Below are 6,800 nucleotides of genomic sequence, written 5' to 3' on the forward strand. Positions count from 1 at the left end.
AAAAATAATAGACATATAAAGGAATGCCAATTAAATTCACAGGAGATCTCTCACAGGAAACTCTACAAGCAAGAAGAGAATGGAGCAACATATTACAGATTCTGAAAGCAAAAAATTGTCAGCCCAGGATAACATACACAGCAAAGCTTTCCTTTGTCTTTGAAAATGAAATAAAATTATTCCACAGTAAAGTTAAAAGAATTTGCCTCTTCCAAACCTGCCCTACAAATGATACTTCAAGATGTTCTCTTGACAGAGAAGAGGAATAGCACCCAACAAAACCAAAGGCAAATGGGAAGAACATCCCAGTAAAATGACAACAGAAGACTAAATCAATGAACAACCCATTCCTAAAATGACAGGACCAAAGTACCATCCATACATATTAAACTCTGAATGTAAATGGCTTAAGCTCAATCAAACGTCATAGATTAGTAGGCTGGATTAAAAAACAAAACACATCTATTTATTGTCTAGAAGAGACACACTTCACCAACAAAAACCAGTGGAAACTATATCGCATGGGTTTTGATGTTTTTGGTTAGTTTCATCTCTTCAAAACACTTTCTTCTGATTAAATTCTTCAATGACTCACAGATCATATACAGTAGCATCATTTTCTTCAAGAAGGTTCTTGATTTTCATTTCTTCAGCTACACGTTAGTCATTTAGTAGCATGTTATTTAACTCCATAGTGTTGTTAATTTTTTTTTTCTCCCTGATGTTGATTTTGTTTTGTGGCTTTTCATTTAAGGGGATGTATAGTAGCTGTGTAATGGAGACTGTCATACCTAGTAACATGTCATTTAACTTCATGGCATTGTAAATTTCTATTTTTCTTCCTGTTGTTGATTTTGAATTATGACTTTTCATTTGAGGGGATGTACAGTAGCTGTGAAATGGAGACTAACATCCAGATGTGAGGATACAATGTAGTATACATTTCTACTTCCAGGCAAAGATGGACTTACAATGAAACTGTTCACTATATCTTGACAATAGGATGCTGGACTCTCTGTCATTGTCCATGGCCGCAATGATGGACATATGACTGGGTATGAAGAACTATATGTTAGTAATGATATAGAAGAACTAGGTTGGGGGGGGGATTGGGCTGGGATAAGGGAAATAACAGGAGCCCATGGAACCGTATCATAAAATGATATAATAATAAAATGTAAAATAAATAAATAAATAAACAAGATTTGGAGCCTGAATAAGACAAGTAATGGGAGCAGGTCTGCTTGAAATGAAGCTGAAAGTTCTGATCCTCACCAATGTATTTCCTCCTCAGTCTCTCAGATACTCTCCAAGGTGATCCCCGGGGCATCCTCAGAGACTCCTTAGGTGCCAAGTGCTAATGTGAAAACATGGAAACTAGGTAAGTGTGGTCCCAGAACCAGAAGAATGGGCATCAGCTGGGAATCCATAAGCAGTTTTCATGCTTCTATCCCAGATCAATTCAACCAGATACTCTGGGGGCAGGACCCAGCAATCTATGTGTTAACAAGCCTTCTAGGTATTCCTGATGCATGTTAAAAGTCTGAAAACTTACCAGAATACAGTATCCCTTTCAGAAACTATTGGAGAAAAAAAAAAAAGCCTGGAGTCTTGCCCAATATTAACTTTTCCTGCCACTTAAATCACCCTGTTTCTCTAGAAGGCTGTTTTCTATCCATCATTTTCTTGCACCTCTGTGACATTATAGACGCTCTGGGGTCCTTTGAATTGGTTCAGTGCTTCTGAAATCCCTGGGAAGAATAGGGATTCTGTTATTAGTTCAATAGATAACAATCATGATTTTCTTCTTTGTTTTCCTTGGCAAAAAGACTTGAGGTCTAAAGCTCATAAAATTATGTTGAGTAAAATAAGCCAGGCACAAAGAAGTACAAACACGCTGAACAATTGCATTTATAGAACGTATACAGGCCACAGTACCCCACAGTGAAAGAAGTCATGATTTATGTATCTCGGGGTTACAGGTGATGTTCTGTTTCTTGATTTGAATGCTGTTCACGGGGATGTGTTCATTTTCTAGAAATGCCGTAAGTTAACATATGATATGTGTTTGCATTCCTTTATTCTTCAATACAAGTTGCAAAATGGTGCTGGCACACCTGCAGAGAAAAATAAGTTTCTAAAACGATACACGGTTCCCAGTGCTGGGCTATGCACTTTGAGAGGACTCAGGGTCTTTGTTTCCAGGTGTGAAATACACATTTGAGAGTAAACAACCTCCTGCCAGCAGGTCTACTACATTTTGACAGCGTGAGTTATATGGGAACAATTCTGCTTCCTTTTCAAAAAAAATATTTTTATGACTATAAAGAGAACAGACTTTGTGCATTCCATCATTCCAAAAGACATTTTGTTGTTTTCGTGTGTCTGTGTGCGCAGGCTTATTATTATTATTTGTTTATTTTATGGTATCCCTGATCAGGATTTCTTGTACCTGGCAAGGAAGTGAATAAATGGCCTGTGTGACCTGTCAACCAGAGTCAATTCAGTTTCCGGCTACTACAGCAGACAGAGCGTCAGGGCTCTGGATTGCTGCTGCTTTTTTTTTTTTTTTTTAAGATTAATTTTTATTGGAAAAGCAGATCAGATTTACGGAGAGGAGACAGAAAGATCTTCTATCCTCTTGTTCACTCTCCAAGTGGCCGCAATGGGGCTGGAGTTCAGCTGATCTGAATCCAGGAGCCAGGAGCCTCTTCTGAGTCTCCCATGCAGGTGCAGGGTCCCATGGCTTTGGGCTTTCCTCGACTGCTTTCCCAGGTCACAAGCAGGGAGTTGGATGGGAAGCAAGGCAGCCAGGACATGAACCAGTGCCTGTGTGAGATCCTGACACTTGCAGGGGAGAGTAGTAGGCAACTGAGCCATCACACCAGGCCCAGGGCTCTGGCTTGCTAACCAAGCTAGGCCAAGAAACCATGGGAAGGATGTGTACTAGATGGCAGGGCAGTGCCCCATTGATTGGTCCCCCATTCAGAGCTCTAAGGGTGGGTAAGATCCTCAGTTACAAGAGCCGATAATTGACCTATGACTTTCTGAACTCAGATCATACATCTACTCGCCAGCTGTGGATAACATCTCAGTCAATGATGTCATCCTAGGCTCTTGTCATGACCTGTTCACGTAAGAACTCCAGCCGGCACAGGAAAATAACCCAATCTAAAGTCGCTTGGTAAGTCACTAGCCAATCTGCGGTCACCATCTCCCGTGTTTCCTTAATTATGCTGGGCTCTATCTTCCCGTACTTTGGCTCATGAAACTGTTTAAGAACCAGCTACCCCTCCTCCCATACACAAGGCTGCTGTTGCCACTGTATTCAAGGTGCCCCTAAAGGCCCCAAGCATGGAGATGGCCAGCCATAAGCCAGACATGCTCAAACATACCTGAATCTCAGTTTGAGTTCAAGATTAACACATCCTTGCTGAATTACTTGATGCCCTAAGTTTCACGACAACAGGTCCCAGATGCGCTTACCTTCCGTGGTTCGATTTGGGCATTGGCAGCTTGGAGGGGCATAGTGCTAGGCTTGGATGGCTCCTTGTTGTTGAAGGACGATAGTATTTGCCAGAGACAGGAGTGGAGAAACTCAATCAGGAAGTGCCAGGCACAGCTCCTCACTCTGGTGGTCTGTGCTTTCCATAATTGGTGACATAGGGAGGTCAGATTCAGCAATCTTCCACTATCTCATTGAGCTCCTCTTAGAACTATTCCTTAGGGCTGGTACTGTGGCAGTGGGTAAAGCTGCCACCTGCAATGCCAGCATCTCATCTGGGTGCTCTTTTGTTTCCTGGGTGCTCTACTTTCCATCCAGCTCCCTGCTAATGGCCTGGGAAAAGCGGAGGAAGATAGCCCAACTGCTTGGACTCCTGCCACTCACATGGGAAATCCAGAAGAATTTCCTGGATCCTGGATTCAGTCTGGCCCAGCCCTGGCTACTGCAGCCATTCGGTGAATGAATCATTGGATGAAAGATTTGTGTGTCTCTCCTTATCTCTGTAAATATTTCAAATACCTATTTTTTAAGACCTATACCTCAATTCAGAATATTTAAAAGGCATCAGCTTTGTATCAGAAAAACCCAAAATGAAGAAACTTGTATTAAAATTGTGAATGCTGTGGTGGGTGTTTAGCACAGTCGTCAAGTCCCTGCTTCAGTAAAAGATCCTATATCATCCTACCTGCATCCTATATCAGAGTGACAGGGTTCAAGTACCAGCTCCTCCACCTCTGTTTCGGCATCTTGGAAGCCAGCAGATGATGAGGTCAAGTAGTTAGGCCCCTATCACCCATATGGGGAGACTCTGAATTCTGAACTCCTTGTTTCAGCCTGGCCCCACCCTGGCTGCTGAGTGAGCTAGGGAACTGAAGAAGCAGATGGAGCTCTGTCTTTGTTTCCCTGGCTTTCAAATAAAACGAAAATAAATTAAAACAATTTTTAAATGTCAGTGCCATGTAAGATGAAGTTTTATAGTAATGTCCCAGATTACAGGATGGTAAAGACCCATGACAGCTAAGTGTAACCTTCACCCTAGAACAGATCCTGTGATAGGGGAATGCTATAAAGGACATGAATGGGTCAATAGAAAAACTTGAGTCTGAATGTTAAAATATTATTAACAGTGTCATATTTTCTGAGGCTACTCTGTGGTAATGTAGGATATATGCCTGTTCCTAAGGAACATACATTAAAATATTCCCACCCAAATGGCTATGCTGCAATTTATCCTCAGAAGGGTCAAAAATGCATTTACAAAGGAGTGCGTATGTACAAATGATAAGGTAAATGCAGCAAAATGTTAGCAGATAAATCTGCGTAATAGCCCTACAGATACTTGTAACACTGTTTTTATTTCTGTTGCTTTCCTGAAAGCTTGAAATTATTTCCAAACCAAAATGTTTGAAACTTTTTAAAAGATTACATTTGCACAGGGAGTCGGAATCTGGTGGAACAGGGCTGACTGAATTCTTCCCACAGCAAAGCTGAGGAATGAGGTCCTGACTGTGTCTTCAGTCCTACCAGACCCATCCTAAAATGTAGCCAGACCCCCTGCACGGAGTTGCCAGGTGGTATCCAAAGTCCCCCATCTCTTGATCTTCCCCATCCTACAAGACGCTGAAAGTAACAGCTTTTTACATTTGCCTCCTGAGGCTTATGGGCCCAGGGTATTGATGAAATGCTGCTTATGAAAGGAAGGTGTATTCATTCGCTCATTCGTTCATTCATTCATTCATTCATCCATCCATTCATTCATTCGATGCTTGCAAAGCCTACTTACCAGGTGCAAGGCTCTGGGCTAGGAGGAGACACAACCCCTGTCCTTAAAATCTATTTGGGGCTGTGCAAACAACCGCATGTTTCTATTTGCAAACGAGTTGGCCACAAAGTAGACCTGTGAAGCCATAGGGAGCGCAGGCTGTTGGCAGAGGCAGTGAATGCAAGCCCCATGTATCTGTTTTCCTCCAGGCAGCAACTAAGTAACACTGATTACTTGTGTACAGGATGTTCAGAAAAAAGGGCCTTAGCCCTTACCCCTTCCTGGGCCCGGCCCATCTGGTTTGGCTTAGTTCTCTGCAGGGTGTTCTGCTCTATCCCATCAGGAAGGGACCAAGAAATCACAGCCTGTGTCCCAGGGCTGACAGACCAGTGAACTTGGAAAAAGAAAATAAAAAAAGTCTTTCCGCTGATGTGTGCCTATAGGTGAACTGTGGCAACTAAACCCATACAGCTTTTTTTTTTTAAAGGCAAAGACCACTGATCCCCACTCCCTCAAGTACAAGCATGGCAACCTGCTAGCTGTAAGAATTCCATCACTGGGCTGCTGAGTCATGAAAACAACACTACTGTCTTCCACATGGATGGAATACTGACCTTCAGGGACGACTGTCTCCTTCCACTCCCCCACCCCCACCCCATCCCAAGCCAGGTGTCACACTGACTGTGCTGGACTGCGTACTGGGGCAGTGGAGGAGTCCATTGCCTTAGGGCTCCAAGTGAACAGTGTTGGGAGGGGGAGGGGATGGTTAAGAACAAGTGCGCCCAAGTGTGCATGTGACTATATGTGACACAACATGTCCTTTCTGCCCCGGAGTCTCAGGCCAAACCGCCTCTCACCTCTGATGCGTTGTGGGCCTGGCTCAAAGAAGCTTCAGTCTGAGAGGAACCCAACAAACGTTCACTGAGTCTTTACAAATTTCCAAAGCCTTTTACTTTGACACATTTATATCATTTAATCTTTGACAACAACCCAGCAAGATAGGAAGTATCTGCATTTTACAGATGAGAAAACAATCGCAAAGAGGTTTCATTGATTTGCTCAAGTATATCATACAGCTTTTTTTTTTAAACACACACACACATACACACACGCACACACACTAAACTGTCAGCTGAGGCCTGTCTGTGCTGATTGCTTATCTTACAGCATTTCTTGTCTTGGCTACTTTTGGAGCAACTGCTCCCCACCCCTTACACAAGCCCCCTTATTTCTTCTCCTTTAACCAGCCTACGTGGGCTTCACTTTTTTTTCTTTTTTTCTGAATACTGCAATTAATAGCACAAAAAGTCACTAATACAAAGAAACTGGCAAAGGTGTTTTTCAATGAAATATCCCTGCCTCCTCCACTTTTCTGCGTCCACACCCAAGTATGTGATGGGCTACAATTTTATAAACTTTGCTTTTTTTTCCCCCTCCAAACGTATAACTGTTAATGTGATTGGTCAACTGAAGCTGAAACACCCATGGCGAAAGATGTTTTACAGTTACAAGGACACACCCCCCACACCTCCC

The sequence above is a fragment of the Ochotona princeps genome, chromosome X (assembly GCF_030435755.1).
Source record: "Ochotona princeps isolate mOchPri1 chromosome X, mOchPri1.hap1, whole genome shotgun sequence".
Taxonomy (NCBI): domain Eukaryota; kingdom Metazoa; phylum Chordata; class Mammalia; order Lagomorpha; family Ochotonidae; genus Ochotona; species Ochotona princeps.